At 42.2% G+C, this 14,596-nt stretch overlaps 1 protein-coding gene across 19 annotated transcripts in view; it reads right to left on the bottom strand.

The window, feature by feature from the left end:
* The window catches only part of DENND1A (DENN domain containing 1A), a 545,711-nt gene that overhangs the window by 227,233 nt on the left and 303,882 nt on the right, over positions 1-14,596 (bottom strand). The window lies entirely within an intron of this gene.

Here is a 14,596-nt window from a genome sequence, read left to right as displayed (position 1 = left end):
TGCAATACCCATAGATACAACACCCATTTTACAGAGAAGGGACTAGGCCTAAAGAGGTTAAATCACTTACCTAACACCACAAAACAAAGTCAGTGGTAGACTTGGGATTTGACTCCCAAATATGCATTTCTTCCTTTGTACCACACTGATTTTGTAATACAGAACCTGAAATCCCCAAGCTCACTTCCCGTGCAATGCTTTCCTTTGGGTCAGGGGAAGGAGGTCAAGGAAGAGTGAGGAAGGGTGTGACTGGCAACTTTTCCATCTATCTCTCTAGTATGGGATGTATTCTATGAAATGTGCAGATGGTATTTTGTGAACCTAGAGAAAAGATACCTGACTCAGACTGGGGTGACCAGGTACTTTTCTTCTGGGGCAGCTGGTAGAGTAGAGGTGGATGATCAAGGATGGCTCTTTGGGGACAAAGTTGGAGAAACAAGGATTGGTAAGTAATGAGACAGGAGAGGTTTGCTTCCAACTGAATACTATGGAGTTTAGGCTTTATCCTGAAAGCAATGGATAGGCAAGGGAGGTTTCTAAACATCACATGTATATTGTTAAATTGCTCAAACACTTAAAAATAAGAAAGGGCATGATTCCCTCATTACCATTCAACAAATAAAATTCAAGCAAAAATCCTTTCTTTCCCTCTTTCCCCAGAATATAAAATGTCCTCCTTACCACAGATCTCAGCAGTAATATAATATGTCTTGGGAACATGTAAAATAGACTTGAATATTAGCAGCTCAGTTTGCTAACTATTCTAGAAGACTTTTGTATTTGATAATAGCTAAAGAAAGAACTATATACACAACTGCAGTGAAAGTGGAGTTGTCTTTTCTTCTTCTCTTTTTTTTTTTCTTTTTTAAGGTATCTGCTGTGTGCATTCAACTTCTCTTTGCTTCTAGGGGCAAGGAAATGCCCTGTGACATTTTTTTTTCCCCTAAACTGTAAACCATTAGTTTAGCTGCCAGCTACACAAATGCTCCAACTTCCCAGTGTGCCTGGCTCTGCTGTCCAAGCTTTTTCCAGTGTACACTGAAATGAATGTGTTTCTAATTAAGTAGCTTCAGGAACACGACAGCTTCAATGTCAAAAATACAAAGTCTGAACCCTGGCAGGAAGTCTTAAGACTGCAAATGTCTCATCTAGTGGAACCTTGCCTAATGTAATGAAAGGAAGCAGGAAGAGTACAAATTCCAGAAAAATGGCCACTTATTAATGTGACCAGAAGCACAGCCTAACACATAGAAGGGAGAAAGCGCAAATCCATAATATTTAACTAAATCTTATCACCTTTCCCATGTCCTACATTTAATCATGCAATTGACCAGTGACCATGAGTTTTAACCAGAATTGTAGAACTGAAATTCCAACAAACGAATTAATATACAGAAAAAGACATTCAAATGGCTGAAAATAAACATGTATACCAAAAGCCCTCTGTATAACTTAACCATAGGATCTTATGTATGTAGACTTTAGTGCTATGCCCTTTTGTCCTACAATAAAAATCAATCACACCCTGAAAGGAAAAAGGGACGTCATGGAAAAGACTGAAGATGCAAGAAAGGGCAAAATGGAACTCATCCTTCAAGTATCTTCAGATAGGCATTTTTAAAAGCCCAATAATTTTCCAAAGAGTAATTATGGCCTATCGTAGAAATGTAGTTTTCTTAGCCAAGTATTGTTAGAACTGCAACAGCTCTGTATTTAGAAAATATTTAAAACACATTTATTCTGAAATCATAGCAGCTCCATGTTTTGTATGAATGTAAATTTGGACAAATACCTTTTACACTGTCATCATTTACGTACAAAGCCTCAGATATTTCCCTGAATCTACTGCATGTTTGCTCTGCAAATAGATAATTACGAATTCCAAGTGGTGACAGGGAGAGGGAAGAAAAAGAAACCCAGAATTTCCTGAACATCTCAATGTGGTACTTATCCAATTGGGTAATTCTAGGTACAGTCTGAAAACAATTTCTATTCTCAATAATTATTGTAGCTACTGACTCAGTTTCTTGGAAACCTCTTCTTTGTCTTTTTATTTTTAAAAGAAATGTTTGAGGAGAAAAACACCTACCCATGATTATATTATCCTAACACAATTACTTTTTCTTTTGCATTCCTTTCTAATACTGGCTCACATTAAACAGGTTTATATCTTCGAAATCATAAAAGGCATACATTGTATTATTTTCTCATTGGCTACATGAACATTTCCCAGATTGTTCTATAATTTTGTGATTATTAAAGACTGCATAATATTCCACCAAATATGGATGTACCATAATTTATTGAATGCTATCCCTAGAGTAGACATTAAGTTGCTTCTAACTTTTCACTATCATAAGTATCACTGTGATAAAAATGAACACCTTCATGTTGCATGAATTCCTAGACACAAATTACTAAAAATTAAAGGACAGGGCTGTTTCTTATTGTTTGTTATATCCTAGCAGAGCGTTTTCCAAAAAGGCAGTACCTGGTCTAGTGGAAATCTTTCAGGACTGTTGCAGAGATTAGAGACAACCTCCGAGGTACCTGGCACAGGTGCAGCACATGGTAGGGTTCTCTCTGAGCCCCTGGCATGGCTGGCACCATTGGACCCACTCTCTTACTACCCACAGAATGGTTTCTTGTTCCAGCCCTGGTTCTGTAGGACACCCACTCCAGGATACCCGGTAAACTGCTGGTAAGAATGGTCAAGATGCCATGAGGAATGGGAGGTGCTTGACAGGCACAAGTCATCTCTACACATGGATTTCTGACTGCCAAGCACACTCCTGTCTCCTGGATACTCCACTGAGTTCAGGAGGGTTGCTTATCACTTTCTTCAGGAGGGTGCCTTTCCTTTCTAATGTACCACCAATAATGGAAAAACTATCAAGGAAACAATGGTTCATGACTTTCTGATCACTTGGACACATTTTTAAAAACCTCTTATCACTCTTGAGCATACATTAAAAATAAAACATAGCAAAATAAACTGGGTAAGCTTTTTTTTTTTTTTTTTTTGAGACGTTGTCTTGCTCTATCGCCCAGGCTGGAGTGCAGCGGCGCGATTTCGGCTCACTGAAAGCTCCAACTCCCGGGTTTACACCATTCTCCTGCCTCAGCCTCCCGAGTAGCTGGGACTACAGGCGCCCGCCACCACGCCTGGCTAATTTTTTGTATTTTTAGTAGAGATGGGGTTTCACTGTGTTAGCCAGGATGGTCTCGATCTCCTGACCTCATGATCCGCCCACCCCGGCCTCCCAAAGTGCTGGGATTACAGGCGTGAGCCACCGCGCCCGGCCTTAAGTTATTTTTTAAAAAAACTTCTTCATGTTCAGAATCCAACTCATCTGAATCCTTTTCTGATCCAGAGGCATCAACGTCCATGTTTTTCCAAGGGTATCTCAGTTACAAAACCAAACCAAAATCCATCTAGAAGTGATCTTCCTGTTTAGGTCCTTATTTGTTGCTGTTGTAGAAAATTTGAATGGAAATATCTACACTTCAGTAATAGCAAATGTATATACTCTGCTTCTCTGCTCCGGTGCCCTTCAGCATTCACAGTGACTTTACCTTTCAGTGTTGAATCCTAGTGCAATTGTGAAGACATTTTAAACGGCAATTAAACAACATGTGTAGAACCAACAATGCACATAATTAAATTAAAGCGGTGATAATATTAACAGTTATAACCAAACTTACGCATAGGCGGGTCATGACAACCATGTCACAACTGCCGTATGGCTGACAGTGATTGTAAGGATGCTACTGTATATCTTGGAATAGCAGAATGGGGTGTATCTGTACGAAGCTTTTGTTCTCTGGGAATTGCTGCACTATCTGATTTCATCAGTTTCATCAGTTATGGGAGAGTAAAAGTGACTCTCTTTTCCTTCTACCCTGAAAAGGAAAAGGGCTCTGTTGCTGGTGTTGAGGCAGACACAATAGAATAACCTTTACCTGGAAGATATCTTTAGTTTGAATCCTCTTAAAGAGGAAAAGGAACTTTTATTGAACCACTATAATTCAGTCACTTTTATGCATTACAGACATAATGCTCAAGGGAACTCTGCAAAGTGGTGCTATCATCCATATTTTCAGGTTAGGAAACAGGCTCAGAAAGACAAAAGTAATTTGCCAAGATCGCACAGCTAGTCAGCGGTGAAGCCGTACTTCAGACGCAGGGCTGCTGAACAGAGAGGCCAACCTCTGTGCATGATGTCACACAGCACATACTCAGTATTTAAGTTGAAAGGAAAAGAGCGCTGGGGTACCAAAAGGGCTATTCATCAGTCCTCTTGGTTCCAGGCCTGTGATGCCGAGCACTTCTCTGACAGGTAAGTCCGACGGCATGAGCTCATTCCCAGTAAAGAAGAAGCAAGTATACGGAAACTGCAGACTTATTAAGCGATCCTGTAGTCCTCGTTCATTATTACTGCACTTCCACAATTTAATTCCTCTCCCCCAGATAACCAGAGCTCTCTTAATCATGTTCCCCTGAGGTGAACAGCTACTAATTGGAAATGAGTCCAGTGAAATAAAGGAACACTGACTAATAAACAACAACAACAACAACAACAACAACAAAAACAGCTTCCCAAGACAAAGTGGGAGGGGAGAGGAAACGAAGGGAGAGGCAGGAGGTCCCTTCACCTCCAGGTGAGCAACACCTCTGCCACCATGAAAGAACACAGCTTAGGGCAGCCCAGGGATTTGGAAAGACCACTGTTTTTCTGTTTTTCATATAAACACATAGGTATTCACGTTACAATATACACATCACAGTGCCACCTTACCTCTCAAAGGCCCACCACCTTATTAACCAAATACCCTGATCAGGCAAAGGAAAGTCACAGTCAGAAAGGAAAACTCTGAAGGAGGTCTTATGTGAGCTTTTCTTTCTTTTTTTGTAAAAGACACAAACGTGTAAACACAGATTGTCTTGTGGTTTTAAATTCTGCTCGAAATAATGAGCCTGGCTTTGTTAGACAGGTTAAAGGACAAGAGAGTGGGAAAAAGAACAAGAATGGACACCAGAGAACATATCTTGCTGGAGAATGCGAATGATCACAGTTTCGGACTTACTGAGAGCGATGAGACAGCTGCTCTTCAGGCTAATGTAACGGCCAGTGTAGGACACGAAGCCAGTAAGAGCAGCCACCACTGACTGCAAATTTGCCAAGAGCCAGCACTAGGCTAAGGCATTTTCTCATTATATTCTCACCATAGCAGCATAAGGTAGGTGCTATCGGAAATACCATTTCACAGATGGAAAAACTAAGATTGGAGAAGCTAAATCATTCCTCTGACATCACACAGCTAGTAAGTGGCAGAACTGGGACTAGAACCCAAGTCCATGATACAGGGATAAAGCAAGCTTCTTATTTCCTGGAGATCAGCATTCCCACAGCCTGCAGAGGAAGAAGGTTAGGTGGTTTTCTCTAACCTGCTCCAGCCTGCAGCTGTGACAAGACCTAGGAGCTTCCACATTCTGTCTGAGATCCTCCTCTCCTGCTACCTTTTCCACCACAGGAGGCTTCTGGTCCCAAAAGTGCCTCTGAGCTCATCTCAGTCACACAGTGGCCCTACAGGCCTCAGCTTCGCTATTCCTCCAAGTCCTACTGAAGCCCTGCTGCCTGCCTCTCAGATTGCCCAGTGGTGGCTAACACTTCTCTTGGTAGGGGCTTTTGTCTGAGTTACTCATTTGGCATAAAGCACGTGCTGATTTGAGGGGTGATTCTAGATTGTCAGTCACAGAAGCACAGAATCCTGTTTCCCAGAGCCTCCCATGGTGCCACGTGCAGAGCAGGAATGATACAAACAGTCGAGCTGCTATTTACTGAGCACACACCACATTTCAAGGGCTGCATGGGAGGCTCTAGCCACCTTATCTCATTTAATCCTCAAATGATCCAATTTATATCATCCATTTTATAGCTTTTTTTTTTTTTTTTGAGACAGAGTCTTGCTCTGTTGCCCAGGCTGGAGTGCAGTGGTGCAATCCTCGCCCACTGCAACCTGTCTCCTGGGTTCAAGTGATTCTCCTGCTTCAGTCTCTCGAGTTGCTGGGATTACAGGCGTGCACTACCATGCCTGTCTGATTTTTGTATTTTTAGTGGAGACAGGGTTTCACCATATTGTCCAGGCTGGTCTCAAACTCCTGACCTTAGGTAATCCACCTGCCTCGGCCTTCCAAAGTACTGGGATTATGGGCGTGAGCCACTGTGCCTGGCCATTTTACAGACTTAAAAAGGTAATCTCAAAAACGTGCCCATGGTCACGCTGTTAATCGTGATCCCAGCCCAAATCCTTCTACTTCCAAGTCTCTTACACTACTCTTACTTGCTAGTGACTTATCTTAACCATTATGCTACAGTTAACAAAAAATGGTTACTTGATAATTATAGCTAAAAAAGTAAAATAGCTAGTGGGTTCATAGCCAGAATAAAACTATATTTGCCTTACTAGCTGGAATTGACTGATACTCTTTTCTGTTCTAAGCAGGATTTAAGGCAATTTATATGAATATTTTCAACATAGCAACAAAAGTATGAAAAGAAATAGAAACCAAGGGGGGAAGAAAAGGAAGCTGTGGCAAGGTTAGTGTTTCCATTTCATGCTGGGGTGGTCACAGGTTTGGCTCTGAACACTCTGGCCACCAACCTAAAGACGGAAACAAGACTGTAAGGTGTTTCGTGGTGTCCACAGGAGAAAAATGAACCAGCCACCCAGGAGCTTGCATTTTCAAAAGGCTCCTGAGGAGGGAAAAGTGTTTTCCACAGGCCAGTCAGTCAGTCAACAGGTATGACTAATATCAGGCACCATGTTGGGCTGGGGCAAGAGGAGAGAAAACCAGATCTGGTCCCCATGTGAAGCTCACAGTTAACAGCAGATCAAATAAGCATGTTGTACATGCGCAAACTGCTACAAGGAAACGCACAGGGTGTTGTCAGGTACATAACAGAAGGGCCTGAGATGACCTAATTTCATCTCTGCAGCAATCTTGAAAGGTGGGTCTCCATAATTCACAGAGAAACCCATGGCTCAAAGAGGTTAAGTGACTGGACAAAGGTCACAGCTGGTGAGAAGTAGAAAGTATGGGGTAACTGCCATGAGGTAGGCAAGCTTTTTTCTTTTTAGGGGAAAAAAGTATTTAACGTCTTTCCTGGTTTCCAACCCAGCCCTCTCCGATTTATGAGCAACAACAGAGGATGAGGATCCATGAGGAGACCAGGAACAATTCTGGATTATGAGAGAAGGCAGAGATGGCCTAGTTTCCATTTGTGGTTTCAGCAGTAAGAGCACAGGGCCCCGCCACAGCAGAGGTGAGCTCAGTGTGCATCAATGTCCAGTGGGCACTGGAGATGGTTTGCTAATGCAAGACATGTGTATCACTTGAGCTGATCAGTGACTGGGAGAGGAGGACAATGCCCTTCTGAATGTGGCTCTGTGGCTTCCTGGGGTAACCTGTGCAGGTGGCGGAGATGCCTTCTACAGCCCCAAGCCACTGGACCCAACAGAAATGAACACAAGAGTTACAAAGATAATGCCTGGACAAAAACCTAGAGAGGTCAACATCAAAGCCTGGGCTAGCCCGCCCTTTTGTGCCTCCTCGGCCTACCGGAAGGCGACAGACTCGGAAAACATCAGGAATGGCTCCATGACTAAGACCACTGCAGCAGGAGAAGTTAATCACAGAGGAAAGGTCAGGAGACAGGGCTCTCTGTTGCCACAGAAAATTCAATGAGAACCATAACAGCTAAAGCCAGACATGGAAAGGAAGTCTCAAGTTGTAAGCCACAAACAGCCCATGAGAGCCTGTGGAAACACACAAATGAATGAGCCACAAAAAAAAATAAATAAATAAATAAGAAGAGAAAAAGAGAAAGAGGTTTATGGAGAAATAAATGAAGAGAAAGTGACAGAAAAGAAAGTATAAAAAATAATGCAACTGGTAATAACAGGAGATTTTCTCTTGCTGTTTTTCCAGGACTCATCCCATGTGCCAAGATGCATACATCCAATTACATTTCCAGCCTTGCCTTTCCATCCATCGCATGTTTTAAATGGAAGACAAACCTGCACTTGTTGAGAGGTCACTCAGAGCCTATCACTGTGCTGGTGCTGTACATACTGCCCCTGGTGCCAGCACCTGAAAGAGGCAGGCACACTATCTCCAGAAGCCCTGCCTTGAGGTCACCTGCTGCACTGCTGAAGCTTCCTGTGATCCTGATGTTACTTGGTCTGTGGCCCCTACCTTACAGGTGACCTATGGCTTCCAGGAACATAGCTAGAGTGTTGTTGCTACAGAGACCCCTATACTGTGTCCCAGAACATCCAGAGTTTTCTAAGTGTTGGGTTCAAGCCAGGCTCCAAATCGGGGAGGAGTGAGGAATGTGTCACTCACATACAAAATGTGTCATGAGAAATGGAAAACCAGGCCAATGCTCAGGCAGGTAGGCAGGAGTTGGGGCCAGCAACGTTGCACGGAGGGCAGCAGAAACTGGGGCAGGGGAGGCAGGCTGTTGCCCCTCCCAACATCAGTAGGAGGGGGTTGGGGAAGGTGGGAGCAGCAGGGCAGGTCCAGAGGCTCAGAGGCAGATACAGTAGCCAGGAGGTGATTAGGCTGTGGTCCAGACAGCTCCCCAAAGGGTTGGTGGCTGAGCCAACAAGCACCATTCCCCTAATCCAGGAAGGGTCACTCCTGTGTTAAAGGGACACCTTGTCTTCTTTAACCCTGTAAGTCTCAGTAACGCTGGGAGTGACACTGCTGTCCAGTGAGAGCTGTCCCGCTGCACTCCTGGCATTGGTGCCTTCCGGGGTGCCTCTACAGGGACAGGGCTAAAGGCTGAATGGCAACCATCTACACAGACTACCCATTTTTACAGACCTTTTGCTTTTTGTTATATGTACTTTGAAAGGCTGAAAAAAGCTTATTATTATTATTATTATTATTATTATTTTGAGATGGAGTCTCGCTCTTTCACCTAGGCTGGAGTGCAGTGACGCAATCTCAGCTCACTGCAACTTCCGCTTCTCAGGTTCAAGTGATTTTCCTGCCTTGGCCTCAGAGTAGCTGGGATTACAGGCACATGTCACCACGCCCAGCTAATTTTGCATTTTTAGTACAGATGGGGTCTCACCATGTGAGCCAGGCTGGTCTTGAACTCCTGATCTCAGGTGATCCACCCGCTTGGGCCTCCCAAAGTGCTGGAATTACAGGCATGAGCCACCGCACCCAGCGTACAAAAGTTTTTTATAATAAGGATATGTTACTTCACTAACAATGCAGAATGTATTAAAAATATAATGTATCTGGAATTAGTGGTGATACATTTATTAGATGGATAGTGAATTAGATAGTTGGAATATACTACAAACCACTGATCTTTATACATAGATTGATTGATTGATTGATTGAGACAGAGTCTCATTCTCATCAACCAGGTTAGAATGCAATGGTGTGAGATCATTGCAGCCTCAACTTTCCAGGCTTAGGTGATTCTCCTACTTCAGCCTCACAGGGAGCTGGGACTACAGGCACACACCACCACAGCTGGCAATTTTTTTTTTTTTTTTTTTAACAGAGACATGACTTTGCCATGTTGCCCAGGATTGGTCTCGAAGTCCTGGGCTCAAGCAATATGCCCGCTTCCCAAAGCGCTGGCATTACAGGTGTGAGCCACTGCAGCTCCGGCCAGAACTGTATACTTTTAAAAGGGTGAACTTTGTGGTATGTGAATTACATTTCAACTTAAAAAAATCTAGCAGAGAACTTGAAAAGACAGTTTCCCTATAGAGTCTACAGTATAGAGACAGAGATCCCCACAGAATCTGTAACATAGATAATACAAAGGGCCCAATCTCTTCTTTACCTCATTTTTCCACCTGGAAAATAGTTCACATCAAAATTGTCCAGTCTAGGCATGGTGGCTCACACCTGTAATCCCAGCACTTTGGGAAGCCAAGGTAGGTAGATAATTTGAGGTCAGGAGTTTCAGACCAGCCTGATCAACATAGTGAAACCCCTTCTCTAACAAAAATACAAAAAATTAGCTGGGTGTGGTGGTGCACACCTGTAATCTCAGCTACTCAGGAGGCTGAGGCAGGAGAATTGCTTGAACCCAGGAGGCAGAAGTTGCAGTGAGCTGAGATCGCAGCGCTGCACTCCAGCCTGGGTGACAGAGTACGACTCCATCTAAAAAAAAAAAGAAAAGAGAAAAAAAGGAAAAAAATTGTCCAAAGCTTCCCCACAAGGCTCTTGGCACATTCAGTCTTGGGTGCTGCTCAAGGAAATGAAGGTGCAGCTCAACGTAGGACTCAGTGACTGTTATCACCTCACAACATTTTTCCCGCTGCCTACTTGGTGCTAGGCTCCTCATGTAGAGCAGTGCTTTTAGCTATCTCCCTGGCAATGGCTTCACAAATGAAGACACTGAGGCTCAGGCAGGTTATGTGACTCACTCAAAGTCACATCTTTAGTAGGACCACAGTCTAGGATTTGGACCCTAGACTTTATGACTTCCAAATCTGAACTCTTTTCTCTCACTTGGCCTCTCTGTTCAAGCCTCAGGGTCAAGTTTAGCCAAATCTCAGTTGAGGAATTACCTAACTAGCAATCTATGATTTCTGATCATTAAACCAACACACATTTGTGTGTGTGTGTGTAGGTGTGCGTGCGCGCATTTCCTAACCATCAGTCCCACCACAGCCCAACTTCCCTTCCTCTTCTGTCTGAAACTAAATTCCTGGTCCTTATCCCCTCCCGCCCCTCCCAGATGAGCTCTGTCACAGTGGCACCATTCCACTCTTGGCACCTTGCTGCTTCTTAGCTTAAAAAATATATATATATATATTCTCCCTCTCCCAATCTTTACTGGATGCTTGAGTTCTTTGGTGAAGTAGTGTTTCCTCAGATCTAGAACCATCTATGTGCACCTATCTTCCTATGCCCACTGCCAGGAATATAGTAAGTACTCATAAGCACTTGCTGCAAAATGGCAATGACATACAGCTTTTGCTTACTTACTAGAACCTAATCTTTAACAAAAGCTAGAAAGCCCAGAGTTTGGCATATATAAGAGATTTTGGCCACAACTATCCAACTACTCCACTTCCATTCTGTGTGTTAAGTCTATATATTTAGATGATGCAAAAAATATTCAGTTGAAATTCTCTCTTTTTTTTTTTTTTTCGAAGACAGGGTCTTTCTCTATTGCCCAGGCTGGAGTGCAGATTCAAGCAAGTCTCATGCCTCAGCCTCCTGAGTAGCTGGGATTATAGGCATGCACCACCACGCCTAGCTATTTTTTTTCCTATTTTTAGTAGAGATGGGGTTTCACTATGTTGCCCAGGCTGGTCTTAAACTCTTAGCCTCAAGTGATCTGCCCCCTCGGCCTCCCAAAGTGCTGGGATTACAGGTGTGAGTCACCATACCTGACCTCAGTTGAAATTCTTAGCACCAGAGATACATTAATATATACTGACTATATATACATCTATATAGCTATGAATAACATAAAGATAGTATCTACTATTTACAGAGCACCTGCTTTGTGTCAGTAGTAATCACTATTCACCTCCATCTGAAAAGGCTGGCTCAGTGACCTCCAATCTAGCCAACGGGGAAGCCAGGTGAGGGCCACACTTTTCTGTTTCCGCTGAACCACACTTTATTTGAGTTCTGTCTCTGCCATCAAGAATACCAACAATTCCACTTAATCTAGCATTGATCTATTTCCTATGCAACATTTCATGGCATCAATGAAGATAGTGACGAGAATGGGCGCAGATCTGATTAACTGGATGTTACTTCAGAGTTGTGTCCAGACTGATGCCCCATCACCTATATGGACTGTGCACCTTTTGTTGAAAATCCTACATGGAATATGTGATGCACCATGTAGGGGCTGATTCAGAACCCTACATACAGCACACAAAAGGCCTGAAACTAGCGTCTTTCAGAGAGATCTGAGCATCCCCACTCTGAGAGGAAGAATGGTTCCAGAGTCATCTGGAAATGCCAAAAAATATGAGGCATTTTATACAAAGTCAAATGCAAAATTCAAACATTCACTGTACATATCCTATTTGACTTCTCAGTTCAACAATGCCCTCAAAAAGCATCAGGAGCTAGCTACTAACTTGGCTTTTGACCTGACTGTCCTTTGGGGGAAAAGCATGAGCTTGTCTTGATCTGCTTTGAAAATATTTTATCACAAATGTGTGTTAATAATTGCCTAGAATAAACCAAATACACGATTCAAGTTGGGAATTGATTTGTGGTCCCTATTTAGGACTACTTCTGAAGGAGGAAGGGGGAAAAAGAAATTTACATGGGAAATACCATATGGTTTCTACTGGGACCTTTTCTTAGCACAATTTAATTAGCATAGTGCCTGGTACATAATAAGTGCTCTATCAATATTTGCTGAATAAATGAATAATTAATGAATGACAACATACGTCTACAATTAGCAAGTCATCAAGAAGCCGACATGAAGAATTTTTTCACAAAATCTTGGTGATGGGTACAATTTATTCTCTAACACTTCGGAGGATATTAGTAAGGAAAGTTTTAATATCAGATTGCCTTGGATTTCAAGGGCAGGCTCCACTATTTCTTGGCTGTGTGACAGTAGGTAAGTCATTAAACCTCTCTGAGCTTCAATTTCCTAATACATACAATGGAGCTAAAAATATTTACCTTGTAGCTTGATTTTGAAGATTTGCGATAATGTTTATAAAGAGCTTGTCACATACACAGTACTCAATAGATGGTGATTATTATGAAAGGGAATGCTGCTTCTCATTAGCAAGTTAATCCTTTTCTCCCAGAAACAGGAAGGCTTTCCCAACACTGGCCAAGGTCAAGGCCACCATCAGCTAAGGTAGGGAACATTCTCGTTTTCACTTTCAAAGTCAAGGGAATGGCATAGATCTAAAGTAGAAAGGAACCAGCAGCACATGTTTTTAAATATTCATAAGGGCTGGAAATGTCTTACTCCTTTCGTTTTCTCTGCCATCTGCTTTTGTTTCTTTTCTTTTCATTCTTATGCCACAGCTGCAAATGAAAACAACCATACAATAACTCAAGTTAAATAAAAAAAAAAAATCAAAATAAAAACAATCTGAGGGATAAAAAGAGAAGATGAATTATAAAGTTTTCCCCTGAGCTCTCAAGGCAGCAGAAGTAAGAATAATGTTTAATGTGAGTTAAACCTTCCAGAAACTGAAATCCATGTCCCAGGTTTATAATAATGGTGAAAAAAGCAATCATCATTTACTAATGGCCCCTAGGTGCCACTTGACTAATAACTCTAATTGCTATAGCCACTTTTCAAAGCAGGTAAGTTATACCCATTTTACAGAAAAAGACATTGCAGATCAGAGAGGTAAAACAGATTTTTAATGGTTACATAGTTAATAAGAGATAAGACTAACATTTGAATCCAGGTCTGCCTGAATCCAAAACCTAGGCACTTTCCACACTATTGTCCACTCCAAAAATAGGAAGGGACACACAAAAAAATAATTCGAGGAATATCTAGGGCAGCCTACTTGGACTAAACTGATTTTTTTCAGATAATTAAAATCTGTGATTATAGCTCTAATTAAAGTTAACTCAGATGATTGTTTGTTGTATTTGTGAATGTGCAATTAGTTCTCCACATAATTATAGGGTTTTCAGTATCCTACTTTTCATTTATTAACTGCATGCAAACTAGAGCTTTGCTGTCATGGCCTCTGGTCTGCTAAAGGCTGCAATACAGCTTTTGGGGTTTCTGGACTCAATGACTGTGACCTGTGATACCAACAGCAGGGTCTGGGCTCAGCCCCATTTAACATGTTTTTGTCCAGAAGTCAATGAAGACTTCATCTTCAGGCGCCATGTAAAAAGCTCTTATGGCCTACACTGTTGTCCTGAAAACTCCTAGCAGCATGTACCTGAAGAAAAACTGGCAGCAGTGGTCCTCATGTGTTAATTACACTTGTGAAGTCTATTATGCATAGAAAGGGCACCTGCTGGCAGTGAAAATGACTAGAATCCGCCCTTCCTGTGCAGTGAGTAAATTGAGAGTTCATTTCTACAGGAGATAATAGTTTTCAGATTCCATTTTGTGTATCCCCTGCATGGGGACATACTTAACATTTAAATCATCTGCAGAGGAGCAAACCTCCTTCAAATTTACATGTTTCAGGCTCCTAGCACTTTACTTAAAATGCTAGTTATCCCTGCTGGCTCTTACCACCAAGGATTAAAACTCAATGGTGGTGAAAGTTACTAGGCATAAGAGAATGAAGTTATTAGCATTGACTCAAATTTCATGACATTTGTAGTCTCTGACCAAAGCAGTGGTAGTGGTTGAAGGTGGTCAAATCAACCCTTCATTATGGGGGATGTGTTTTTTCTCTTGGAGTCTTTCATTTCATCATTCTTACACCTTACAGTTAACAAACAGACACCAATCCCCCACCAGCCTGTAATCATCCTCTGGTCATATGTCAAAAAGTTCTTTCACAGAAACAAGGGACCAGGAGAAAGACTGCTATTACAGAAACAGAAATTTCCAAGATGGTGCCTCCTCTCAAA

This window comes from Macaca fascicularis, chromosome 15 (assembly GCF_037993035.2).
Source record: "Macaca fascicularis isolate 582-1 chromosome 15, T2T-MFA8v1.1".
Lineage (NCBI taxonomy): Eukaryota > Metazoa > Chordata > Mammalia > Primates > Cercopithecidae > Macaca > Macaca fascicularis.
This window is presented reverse-complemented; position numbering and strand designations above follow the sequence as displayed.